Source organism: Terrapene carolina, unplaced genomic scaffold (genome assembly GCF_002925995.2).
Source record: "Terrapene carolina triunguis isolate 2854851 unplaced genomic scaffold, T_m_triunguis-2.0 Scaffold147, whole genome shotgun sequence".
In the NCBI taxonomy this organism is placed as follows: Eukaryota; Metazoa; Chordata; order Testudines; family Emydidae; genus Terrapene; species Terrapene triunguis.
The window spans coordinates 1995114-2009444 of NW_020664498.1; positions in this window are offsets into that span (position 1 = coordinate 1995114).

Sequence of the window (14331 nt, forward strand, 5' to 3'; positions counted from 1 at the left end):
ATAGAGACACATTTTTCAGAAAAAGCCTAATTAAAAAAAAAAGTATTTGCAGATAAAAGCAAATCAGCTAAACCAACGAAGAAAAGCCTGTAATCTGCTACTTAGAAACAGGCAGCCACACTTCTCCTTTTACAGACAGCAGCAACCCCACTGTCCAATAATTGCACCAGAGCCAGGGGAATCTGCTACCAGTTCATTAGAGGCTTTCCCTGCTGACAAATGACGGTGAATTGGTGCAGACCAAATGTTAGCAGTAGCCAAACCTCCTCTTACTGTTTCTGTTCTAAAAGCAAGAGAAGGTCAGCCCCCTACTAATGGGCCTGTATTTACTTTGGTGTGTAAGCTCATGAAAAGAAATGGGATGGAAATTCCCTTATGATTACCATACTTACCAGGAGGCCAAGCACAGAGTATCCTGCCTAATGTCACAGATTTTATTTAGCTATCAAAAGGAGGGCATATTATTCTGTAGTCAGCCGTGACTGACAACCTGAAACAGAGACCTGTGGATCGTGGTTCAACAGCCAGCTCTAGAAAATTGTAGTCTGCTCCTGTGCATCTAAGCTTCAACTGCCCATTTATACTGCATCTGGATTGTATTGTATCGCTGCATCTCTCTCTCTCTCTCGCCTCGCGGGGTAATGTAGAATTGGACTTATATCCTTGTGTCTTCTGAACCAGACACTGGCTAATAACGTAGGAGGCTAGGTACCGAATGACATTTGGCGCTGTGAGTATTTGATGTTAATCAATGGCTGGCTGGCTCAGTGGGAGTTTGCCCATTTTTGCCTAAGAGAGTTAAAGTGCTACATCCAGCTGCGCTGGGCTGTACTGAAACAAGCAGTCAATACTCTCTGCTAGGATCAATATTTTAAAAGTGATGCAAGCAACCCAAACAAAACTGTGAGGAGGAAAAGAGTGGGAAGTACTCTGTCTCGTGCACTATGCCTCACACTGGTTAACTAGGGTTACCATACGTCCGGATTTTCCTGGACACGTCCGGCTTTTTGGTCCTCAAATCCCCCTCCGGGGGGAATTGCCAAAAAGCCGAACATGTCCGGGAAAATGCCGGCATCCCTGCCCCAGTCCCCTGCTTACCTGAGCGGCTCCGGCAGGCGGCGAGCTGCAGGCGGATTCCCCGCTGCGGCGGCGGCTGCTGCTGCTCCCCCCAGACACCTCAGCTCTATGTAGCTGAAGAGCCGAGCTGCCCGAGCGCTACCGGCTTCACGGTTTGCCGGGCAGCCCCCAGACCTCCAGACCCTGCGCCCCTGGCCGGGCGCTTCCCCTCCCGGACTCCGGCTGCACTGGGGAAGCGCTCGGCTGGGAGCGCAGCGAGTCTGGAGGTCTAGGGGCTGCCCGGCAAACTGTGAAGCCGGTAGCGCTCGGGCAGCTGTTTCGCATGGCTGGGAGGGAGGAGGGGGAATGCGGGGCGCTCAGGGGAGGGGGTGGAGTTGGGGCAGGGACTTTGGAGAAGGGGCGGAGTTGGGGGCGGGAAGGGGCGGGGCCAGGGCCCCGTGGAGTGTCCTCTTTTTTAAAACCTTAAATATGGTAACCCTAGGTTAACCAGACCCAAAAGTACAGCTGGAAAGAGGATAGGCTCTTTTAAAAGAAGAGTCTCTTTGAACCCGAACTGACCATAATTCGTTGATGGTAAGACTGAAGATTAAAAACACAACACATGAGCATTCATGCCCACTGAGGCCCTGATTTAACAGAGCAGTGCTTAAATCCATCCCTATTCAACAAAACATTTAAGCACATGCTTAAGTGTCATTAAAGGAAATTGGACAGAAGCCTGTGCTTAAGTGGGGATGGTTTAGGGATCATGAATAGGGATGGTTTAGGGATCACTTTCCACACTGTCCTTCTGCCATCCATCCAACAGCAGCAGATGGCAGAGTTGGACGCCTTTAAGAACAAACAACACCTAGCTGTTATATAGTGCTTTTCAGGAGTAGATCTCAAACCACTTTGCAGTCTTGAATGTATTTATCCTCACAACACCACACTCGAGGTAGGGAAGCGTGATTCTTCCCATTTTACACATACAGAACTGAGGCCCAGAAAGGCTAAGTGACTTACCCAACGCCATACAGGACATCTGAGGCAGAACAGGGAACTGAACCCATATCTCCCAACTCCTAGGCCAGTTCTCTAACCATTTAAGAATCATTCTTCTTAAAAAGCTAGAGCCTAAAATTTGAAGATTCACTCCTCAGTGCTGCTTACCACTGTTGGCCCACCCTCCACCAGTCCAATGGCTGTTTATCAAACAGTTTGTTTTGATAAAAGAATGAATTGAGGTGTCTTCCTGCTTTTGTGCTAGGGTGCATTTCCTGGGAGCAGCTGAAGGAGGGTGAGAGTTACCAGATGAGAAAGAGTGGGTACGAAGGATAGAGATAAAGAGGTATGGTTGTATACAGGGTTGAATTAAAAGGGAGCAGATGGGTAGAGGGAGTGCAGTTCTCCTTCCTCTACTTAAGGCAGAGGGATAGCTCCTTGCATGGGTTGTGCAGGCTGGTGGGAGACAGAGGAGAGTGTGAATCTTAATAGTGGACCAAGGAGATTTCTTAATTTTTTTTGCAAGAGCTTCATCATTGGAGCAGAACAGTTTATCCAATGTGGCAATGGACAGGGTTCCTTTATCTTTGCTTAATCCTGATTTTACACCTGGGTTTTCATGTATGGATATAAGGGATAACTCTAGCAGCTCAGTCTCAGGGACAGAAGGGTAAGAGGGTACAGCAAACAGAATTCACATTTAAAAAATACTTTCCATTTTGAATGATCCAGACACACTGATATATTTGAAAACTCATGGCGATGGGGGAGATCCCAGATGACTGGAAAAAGGCTAAAGTAGTGCCCATCTTTAAAAAAGGGAAGAAGGAGGATCCGGGGAACTACAGGCCAGTCAGCCTCACCTCAGTCCCTGGAAAAATCATGGAGCAGGTCCTCAAGGAATCAATTCTGATGCACTTAGAGGAGAGGAAAGTGATCAGGAACAGTCAGCATGGATTCACCAAGGGCAAGTCATGCCTGACTAACCTAATTGCCTTCTGTGACGAGATAACTGGCTCTGTGGATGAGGGAAAAGCAGTAGACGTGTTATTCCTTGACTTTAGCAAAGCTTTTGATACGGTCTCCCACAGTATTCTTGCCAGCAAGTTAAAGAAGTATGGTCTGGATGAATGGACTATAAGGTGGATAGAAAGCTGGCTAGATCGTCGGGCCCTACTGGTAGTGATCAATGGCTCCATGTCTAGTTGGCAGCCGGTATCAAGCAGAGTGCCCCAAGGGTCGGTCCTGGGTCCAGTTTTGTTCAACATCTTCATTAAAGATCTGGCGGATGGCGTGGACTGCACCCTCAGCAAGTTTGCAGATGACACTAAACTGGGAGGAGTGGTAGGTACGCTGGAAGGTAGGGATAGGATACAGAGGGACCTAGACAAATTAGATGATTGGACCAAAAGAAATCTGATGAGGTTCAACAAGGACAAGTGCAGAATCCTTCACTTAGGACGGAAGAATCCCATGCACTGCTACAGACTAGAGACCGAGTGGCTAGGCAGCAGTTCTGCAGAAAAGGACCTAGGGGTTATAGTGGACGAGAAGCTGGATATGAATCGACAGTGTGCCCTTGTTGCCAAGAAGGCTAATGGCATTTTGGGCTGTATAAGTAGGAGCATTGCCAGCAGATCGAGGGACGTGATCATTCCGCTCTATTCAGCATTGGTGAGGCCTCATCTGGAGTACTGTGTCCAGTTTTGGGCCCCACACTACAAGAAGGATGTGGAAAAATTGGAAAGAGTCCAGCGGAGGGCAACAAAAATGATTAGGGGGCTGGAGCACATGACTTATGAGGAGAGGCTGAGGGAACTGGGATTGTTTAGTCTGTAGAAGAGAAGAGTGAGGGGGGATTTGATAGCTGCTTTCACCTACCTGAAAGGGGGTTCCAAAGAGGATGGAGCTAGACTGTTCTCAGTGGTACCAGATGACAGAACAAGGAGTAATGGTCTCAAGTTGCAGTGGGGGAGGTTTAGGTTGGATATTAGGAAAAACTTTTTCACTAGGAGGGTGGTGAAGCACTGGAATGGGTTACCTAGGGAGGTGGTGGAATCTCCTTAGAGGTTTTTAAGGTCAGGCTTGACAAAGCCCTGGCTGGGATGATTTAGTTGGGGATTGGTCCTGCTTTGAGCAAGGGGTTGGACTAGATGACCTCCTGAGGTCCCTTCCAACCCTGATATTCTATGATTCTATGATATTCGCTATACTGCACATGGGGAATACCAGTAGAACCAGTACCATCACTCATACTAGGATATAGTTTTAAAGCCGCACTGTTTCTCATGCTGGCAGGGGTGAGAATCCTGTCAGTTTGGGAGGATTGTCAAGTCTTCTGTTTTACACACAAACTCTCTCTCTCTTTTTCTGATAGGTTTCACTCCTTCTCCTGATCTCAGTGGCAAGGAGTCCAGGAGAATATTTAGCTTCCCAGCATGCCCCTGATTCCGCAAAGCACTTACATACCAGCTTAACTTCAGGAACATAGTTAAGTTCCACTGAAGTTAAGCTGAGTGCTTTATTGAATTGGGTCTTCCAGGCATGAATGAGACGCTGCAGGTGCACTGTTGTTTGTAAGGGCTTGGTGGGAGGGTCTAGCTGGGGTTGAAATTTAGGTGCATTCTTATTTCACCAGAACTGGTTTTCCTATCCCTGCATGAAGTGCTCACAGTATATCGTGGCAGCTACACTACCTCTCAACCGTCTCTGTTCTGTTTTGGTGCAAAACAGGTTTAAATTCTGTTATAAATAGTTCCCCTACCATGCAGACCTTGCAAATGCTTTAAATCTCTAAAGACTATAGGCTGAAAGTAGGAACTGGATATTTTATTTGGCCACTGCATTGGTATATTTGGGATAAAGAGAAGGGAAGATATAAATATAGAGGGCATATGTTCTGAATAGGATAATGTATGCTGAGAGAATACTATTTGCTTTTGTTTTTGCGTCTCTAACATATTTACTTTCAGAGTTGTTGTTTTCTTTTAAATTCCCAACTCCAACTTGTAGGTGGGGCTGTGGGAGGAAAATCAAGAGGGAATAGGCGATAAACAAGAAAAAAAGGCTCTCAAGCACTCTATGCTATGTTAAAAGTAACCTAAACACTGCAAAAAACAAAAACAATACCAAAAAAAAAAACCCTTCAGAAGCTATGATAATGGCTGTCTGAGGCTGGTGTTTTGCTTACTGCAGATGAATAAGTTGATTTATTTGTTCATCACTTAAGCAAAAATACCATAAATGCTCCCAAATTCTCCTAAGACGTTTTCCTGAAAAGCACTAAACTTTGCTCATTTTTCTGTTTTTTAAGTCATATCTTGTCTGTACTTGGACACATGGATTTAACTCCTCTACCCACCAAAACCTCATTTAGAAATAATGTTGTCCATGCATGTATGTAACATTATTTGTTCATTTAGCATCTTCCCTTATTTTTTATTACTAGTGGCATTTGGGTGAAACTCAGATTTTTGGTTGTTTTTCCAATATTTGCAGGTTACATTCCCGCTAACACATGAGGAAACCTCTTTAGAAATAGGATCAACCTGTTAATCCAAAGAAGTACAATTCAAGGTTCACAGCAAATCAGGCTAGTTCTATCTTATTTAAGGTAGCCCACTGGGAGGATGGGTAGGCACGGTTCTCATGTTCTCCAGGGCCCACACAAGGGATCTATGGATTTTGGAGACCATACATAGAGACCAGGCAGGACCAGAGGAGCCATGGGGGATGCATGTCATTGTGTCAGTACTACAGAAATTGGGAGACAGTGTAATCTAAGTGCTAGACTAGTAATCAGAAGACCTGGGTTCTAGTCCTGGTTCTGCCATTAGCCTGCTGTATGACCTTGTACAAGCTACTTAGCCTGTCTTTTCCCTCTTGCACATTGTCTGTCTTGTTTATTTAGACTTTTAGAGTGTTTGTTACAGTGGGATCCTCATCTCTGTTGTGGTCTCTAATAATTCTCTGGCTATTAGGTTTTTGGCAGAATCACCTAGCATGGTTCCAAAGGGAAGCTATGGCCCAGGGGAGAGTTGGCAAGGGGCAAACTAGGGGCCAGGTCAGCTGCAGGCATCTGCATGTACTGAACCAGTCTCCTACAAGTGCCAGCTGTGGGAATGGGCCTCAGAGTGGGAGTGGGGGGTCAATCACCCTACATCCACCTCCAATGGAACAATATAAGAGGGATGATAGCATTCTTCTCATGTTTGTTAGGCTAGAAGATTTAAGCCTCTGAGAAGATCTTACAGAACATTGGTCTTCTATATTTATTTTATCGGGATCGTTTCTGACCCATAGTAGCAAGAGAGGTGAATTTCTGAATGGTTCTAGCTGGACATTACTATTTTTTCCTGTTGATATTGTGACAGACCCAGACCAGTGGGGTATAGGAGTCTGGTAGAGGGCAAATATACTGGTCACTGGATGAGTAGTTTTCTGTTCCCTGAGTGACCAGAGCAGGGGCTGCACTAGAGTAAGCAGGAACCTGCTAGAACCAGTTAAGGCAGGCAGGCTAATTAGGATACCTGGAGCCCATTAAGAAGAAGCTGCTAGAATCAATTAAGGCAGGCTAATCAGGGCACCTGGGTTTTAAAAGGAGCTCACTTCAGTTTGTGGTGTGAGTGTGAGGAGCTGGGAGCAAGAGGTGCAAGGAGCTGAGAGGGAGAGCTGTGCTGCTGGAGGACTGAGGAGCACAAGTGTTATCAGACAACAGGAGGAAGGTCCTGTGGTGAGAATAAAGAAGGTGTTTGGAGGAGGCCATGGGGAAGTAGCCCAGGGAGTTGTAGCTGTCATGCAGCTGTTACAGGAGGCACTATAGACAACTGCAGTCCACAGGGCCCTGGGCTGGAACCCGGAGTAGAGGGTGGGCCTGGGTTCCCCCCAAACCTCCCAATTGACCTGGACTGTGGGTTCTTCCCGAGGGGAAGGTCTCTGGGCTGTTCCCCAACCCACATGGTGAATCTCTGCGGCAAGAAAATCCGCCAATAAGTGCAGGACCCACCAAGATAGAGGAGGAACTTTGGCCCAATATATAAACATGTTGACAATTATATCACTATTATAGCAGGTATGATTAACAGTTAATATAGGTGTGTTGGTTTGATTTGGGTTTGATTCTCCCCTCCCTGTGCTCTAACTTCATTGGCTTTTATGGAACTGGCTCCTGATTTACCCCAGGGTCAGTGCAAGGAGAATCAGCACTCCTCCTCCCCACACACACACCTCTGTTCATATGCTGCTGACTCTCCAACTGATCAAGCCTATGTGATGAAATTTTTTGTACTTGGTTCCACTCCACTGATGAATTTTACTTATTTTATAACTTTAGTAAAATGCTTGTTACAAGTTTTGAGCACAGGAGAGTTACCTTTCTCCTTGTAAAAAAAAAAAAAAAAATGTACCCACAGTTTTTCAGCAGGGCTAGCTGAATAGCTTCACAGCAAGGAGCTTAGAAGTGCTACTAGCAATGCTGGGGAAGTCTGTAAAAGTCTCAGAATGAATGAGTACATAGCAAAGCGTTTACAAATGGCACATTTACTGTACAAGCTGAATAGCTCCACTTTTAAGTTTTCTTTTCCTGTGATGTATTCCTCCACAATCTTTTCCCCCTTTTTTTTTAAAAAAAGCCCCAAACCTAGGAAATTAAATGCCAAAGACTGTGTTAATTGAACACTGATAGTGCAGAGTTTAACACATGCAAAAATCAGACTCATACTTTGTATGCAGTTCTATTTATAAATGGTTTCTAAAGGGTTCATATATGACTATGAGGTTTTTTAAAAATGTTAGACATGAACAGTATGTGTAACAGATGGCTGAAAGCACATCAGTGGAAGGTATCATAGATGGGAATAAGACATGGATATAAGCAACCTTTTGAGCTGTTGGATTCAAACAATTCAACCATTATTACCTATTTACTAACCCTTAAAAGTATTATAAATAAATTTTTAATAGAAAACATTTTTCCAACCAAAAAAAATCAAAAAATGTGATACAACTCCAACATCAAAGTTAACCTGGCCATGATGCACCACAGGTAATGTTTACTATCCCTGTTTTCTGGCTAAATGTGTAGTATCATATGCTCTTAAGTTGTAAAATATACAGTATGTAATATACCTAATGTTCAATGAGGCTGCACTAACGTTACTGAAGTAACTCTCCCTTTTCCTTTTCCCAGCTTGTTCATTTAAATGGTACAACCTTAATGCTTCAGTAGCATATTTTTATATTTAAGTGATATTAAGTTTGAGAAGTGACCATCAATAATGCACTAGAAAATAGTTTTTTTTTTTTTTTTAAATTTCAAAAGATAATGGGCCACATTTTCAGCAGCTGTAAATCATGTTACTCCACTGACTTCAGGGGAGAGAGGCTGTGTTTTCAGAGCTGGCAATAGTGTTTCAAATTTCATCAACATTTTTAATGAAACATTTTCACACTTATTCCCCTCCCCATGTTTTTGGACCAGCTGTCTGTTTTCCTGAAGACACCTCCTTCAGTGAAAGGGTTCAGAATCCCAGTCAGATTCTGAGAGTTGAAAACCCTATTATGTGAAATCACTGACATTCTCACTAGAGAAAAGGATAGGTACATAAATCTAGCTGTAAATAAAGAACTGTGGGAACCTCAGGACTACTGTTTTAAAACCATGATATCAGGGGAAAAGTCTGGGGAAAACAAGATATCGGAGATATAAGAGAACATACCAATAAGCCGTACTGATCTTCCCCTCCAAAACAATTAATTGATGGACACGTGCCCCTATACATTGAGAAGTCCCCAGGTGTCAAAACAGAGTGCCTTTGAGTGCAGCTGTACCCTCAGTATACCTGAACAAACACCCAGGTGCTTTGACAATAAGCCTGATTTTTCAGTGTCCTCTTTACATCACCAGATGTCATGCTTTGTCCCAGCATTGCAGTCAGTGAGACAGTTCTTTCATCTTGCCAGAGACCTTTACAAAGGCTTGATTAAGAAAAATGCTATGGTTACATGAGAAGCAAATCTTTATTGTATGTCTGGGGTGTATAATTGATATTACTTACCCCAAGGGGCACTTCTTGCAGACCAAAATGTAATCAGGTGCAGGGCAATGAAAAACCATGATAGGAGGTTTTTTTTACATATCAGCGCAGCAAGGAACATAACCTGGAAGGTCCCATCGGCCATTAAAAACTGTTCTTACTTCAACTAGGTCATGTTAGGTCAGCATGGCTGCATATATTACTGACTTCTGTATTATAAGTAGACATTAACTTACCATCAGGACAGCTGTAGCCTATAGGAGACAAGAACTTCATGCTAACAAGGCCATGCTTTGCAGTACCAGAACGGAGAAAGTGGGGATTGTGTTGTACAGAATTGCATAGAGGGGGAAAAAGTTCATCCAAACCGTTGGCAAACTGTTCAGAAACTGAATTCACTTTGCAATGTCCTTTAGCATGGGAGCTTAAGTTTGGTGACAGCTGAAGAAACACAGGGTAAAGAAGCCCACTGTTTCAGCAAAAGGAAGAGAAGAGGCCCATGACTACTCCTTTTGTACTGCACTGACCTTCCAGATCCCTAGCTAGATCCATTCCAGAACAGACATGTTTTCAATCTGGTCAGAACCTTATTGCCACCCAAATTAATCAGGTTTTTCCAGATTTCTGATTTTCACCAACATCAATAGAGTTCTGACCATAGTGGAGGAAGGAGAGGCCCAGCTGGGATACAGCTCAGCCTACATAAGCAACAACATGCAAGACCTTTTAGTCCATATGCATTTGGTAACTCAGGTGAGAACGGTACAATTTTTTTCTGGCCTTAAAAGGAAATTATGTCAGATTAAAGCGCTTGATCTAAAACCCATTGAAGCCAATGTAAAGACTGCTATTGACTCTCCATCGCACTGTAATAGACTAAGAACAACCAACAGACATGATTCTACAACCCTTACACTTGACTTAGTGGAACTTATTCACATGATTACTCCCACTGAATTCAGTGGAACTAAGTCATGAACAAAGGCTGAAGAAATGGACCTTAAATGACTCTAGTTCATCTCTGCAGACATGTCAAGGCCCAAAAAGCCCCCTTGATAAGAATTCTATTCAATTGTAAACAGAATATTATTAGAGTTATTCTTCATGTCCGATACCATGCATCACCCATCCTCTCAGCAGTATCTGAATGATCATTATCTCTCCCTCAAATCCTGATCAAATATCCTTGCTATAATCTTAACTAGTTCAGAGAGCTATTCAAATGGGGCTTCATCCTGTACATGAATAATAAAAAGATTAGTGGAATTTGGAAATGCTTGACAGGAAAAAAAAAGAACCATTTTTTGTGAAATTGTATTTATTTACACCCCAGGCCTGCACAGATTTATGAATGTACTTAACTTAAACACATTGTGAGTAGTCCTATTGACTTTAGTTAAACTACGCACAGTGCATTAAGTTAAGCATATGCTTATGTTTTTCCAAAATTAGGACCTTAATTTGGAAGGCAAGGCGTATATGTGATTGGGGGAGGTTAAAAAACCAGCAATGCACTTAAGATCGGTGAGTAAAGCTCCACCAGGTAAAAACAGCTGTAATCCTTCAGATTTAGGTTTTAAAAAGGGAACGTTATACCCCATAAATTGTCATGCTTTTTGGCCACTTCCAATTGAGGGGGGGATCAGCCAGTTATAAGACAGGATACTAGGCAACCTACCTCTCATTTTATTTATAATGCACTTGCTATCACAGCCCCTTTGGAGCCATCCGTTCTCGAGGCGTTTTATAATCATTTCAAACGTTTCCAAAAATCAGTAGCATGAGTCATAATTTACTAGTTTTAGCATTTTATTGTGTCATATGTGGTTTTGTTTCAGCATATACATCTCTTGTGATGAGAAACTCAAGTTTAATATTTTACTACACACGGAAAATAAAAGCAAACCACTCATTAATTAAAACCTGTGTCACTCAGTTTAAGTATGGCTTTAAGAGTTATAAACACTATTCTACATATATTTATAACTCTGTCATAAATATTTGCTGGAGGCTGACTTTTTTTATGTAATCTCTTAGCCCAAGAATTTTTTTTAAATCACTGAAGAGATTAGCTTGCCTTTTCTGAGTAAACAGTGTCATTTAAAGTGAGAGCTCAACAAGCCTCAAAAGTCTCAATTCTCATAGACTTTGTGAAGAGAAACCTGTGGGGTTGGTTTGCAAATACTGGCAGTGCTCCAGCTCAAGTATAACGTGGAGGTATGAGTTCGATTTACTGATATGCCTAGCAAGAACTCACCATTCTTCCCTAGCCATTTGAACCAATGATACTCTCCATAACCCATACTATAGGGTTTGCCTTCCCCAGTTTCCCTCCTTATGTTGGGCTTCTTGGTCGGAGGTATCTAACCCAAAACTCTAGTAGAGCTGTGCAGGAACCAGATTTTCCATTTCACAGGAAGTTCTGTGATTACCAAAAAAAAAAAAAAAATTCTGTTCCAAAGCAGAACAGAAAATTGTGAAACTTCATGAAAAACAAAACTTTGCAAATAAATTGTTTTGGGTGAAGCAAAATGTTTCGTATTGATAATACATTTTGTTCTCATTTTGACCTTAAGTTTGCCTTCAATAAACTAAAAAAATTGAAATACAGTCATTTTGAAATTAAAAAAATCAGACTTGCATTCTGAAAACGTGAAAGTGGAATATTTTGACCTTATCAGAATACTACATTCTGATTTTTTTTTAAACTACATTTCATCAAAATTAACATTTCCATGAAAAACTTCAATGTCTATGAAACATTTTCTGATAGAAAAATGTTGTATTGGAAAATGTTTAACTAGCTCTACTTTCTAGAGGATCTCCCGGGGATAATCCATTCTCATGTGTTTATTTGATTCAGAAACTATTGTTCATTTAAAAATTCCAGTTGTTCCTAACATTTAGTATTGGCTACCTTATGGAATGTGTCTTCAAGAGAAGTACCAGGGACTTTCAGGTGAACAGCTGAGGGAATTTTAATGATCATTGTATTCAATCAATTTGTTAATAAGATGATGCTATAACGTAAGTATATAAAAACAGGGCCTGAATGTGCAGTTAAGACCTGCCTGTGGACTTCTCCCTCCTATACGGAAAGGGAGGGCCAACTGTCTCTACAGCAGCATTCTCACTTTTTCTGGACCTTATGAAGGGGAGAAAAGCAGGAAGGAGGTGGGTCAGAGAAGGGATAGGCTGGTTGAGGTGAACATACATACCCTCCTCCCCAACCAGCCCTGTGGAGATTACCCAGAAAGGCTAACCGTGTCAGACCATATTACCTTTCCACAGCTGGTAGCCCTCCATAAAGGTAGCTTTGGAGGGGAAGCTACAGGTTGTTTGGAGCTTTTCCACTGGTATATTGGTGCAGCCACTGGACAGCTAGAGCCTGCATGCAGGTATGGGCCTTCCCCTGGATGGCCCTGTCCTTGTACAAACCATACAGGATCTGTGGGGTCTCCGGGATGGCCCAATGGCCACTTCAACAGAAAGGAAAATGCTGTCCCCCATGGAACAACTGGAAAGAAAATTCTGCAAGGGTAGGCTTGTGGCGTTATCTTCATAGTAACTAAGCTCAGTAGGTATTAGGAATCGTTCACTACAGCAAGCTTTATGGTCTGGATCTCAAATCCCTAAAGTCTGGGCATATTCAGATCCAGGGTTTTAACTCAAGCCCCCTAATAATTATATTTGGGCATTAGGCCAAAGTGGTAATAGTATACTACTTTATCAAACTGAGTTCCTTTCCTTTGAAGATCTCAAAGCATGGCACAAACATTATTGAATAAGGACTTGCAGGTTACTCACCTACCTACCTGAGGAGTATCATAATGTGTTACAGATAGGCTGAGTGACTTACCCAGAGTCACACAGCAAATCCTTAACCGAGTCAGGAACTGACCCCAGCCGTCCTTATGTATAATCACCCCTAGCTCTAAAAGCGCGACAATGCTACCTTTATTATTGGTATCCTCCACTACACCCAAAACCTGTACTTCTGCAAGTGCCATGAAATATTTTCAGAGCAGCAGACAATTGCTCATGGGATATGGTTTTATTTTAATTTTTGTCCTGGAACTTTTAAAAAATAAATATTACAGGAATTCAAAAAAATAAGTGAAATACCACTTAATATAAAAAAAGTCCAGTAATGTGCAAAAGAAAATTTGGACCACTGCTTTGGCCTTAATGCAACACATTGTGATTGCATGTGGGAGGGAAGGAGGTACAAGGAGATGATTTAAGTCAGTGGTTCATTTTAGTGTTTCAGATTCTATTTAACTTACACATACAGGGGCGTTGATAATTTTCTTTTGCAGTTGATAGCTATTAATTTAACTCCTATCCCCTTTTAAAGCAATGCTCAGAAGAGCTATGCCCACTGATGAATATTCACATACAATCAGCATGCAGCTGTTTCACATGCCCACACAACCAAATGCTGCAGTGATTTTTGCTTGTCATTCAACAGAGTACCTGTTATTGGAATATGCTTGTAACAGGGAACTAATTGATTCTGTACTATGTAATTGCAAAGGACAAGTTCTCTTCCCAGCACATGGACAAGTAAATGGGATGGGCAGGTCTCAAGGGACCAGAAGAAGAATGCCATCTTTCCCACCCCAGGGTGCAGAGAAGCATGACGCTGCTCCATATGTATAACAGCAGACCCAGAGCTTCCTGCAGCTAGGGGTCCAGTAGTTCACTCTCTCCTCTAGCATTGTTCCCCCACTCCACACCTGAATTTGGTGGAGCAGAGTGTCCTCACAGAACACAGCTCCCTGCAACCTATCCCCCTCTACAGCAGAATCCCACTGTATTTCACCAGCTCTTTCTTAGGCATCAGGGTTTGGCTCAGAGCAAATAACACCTTTTTTCTTAATTCTTCAGCATACAGGATTTACACAGTAATTATTTTTACACCCAATCTGCAGAACAGCTCTAATCTCCAGTCAGTAGAAACATGTAATTAGTAATTATGCAAGAACATTGTGTTTATTAAGTGAAATTACTATATAAAGAAATAACCTAAGAGAAGAGCATTTAGTTTTATGAAGCACCTTTCATGCTCAAGGGATCTCAAAGTACAAACAAATTAAGCACAAAATGGATCAATTAAAAGTATGTTTAACATCCCATTTCTAAGAACGTATCTAGGGGTAGTAGGTGTGTTAGTTAGTGGTGATCAGTTACTTAACATAGAGCAGCAGCTGAATCTGAAAAGGTTTCCTTTTCA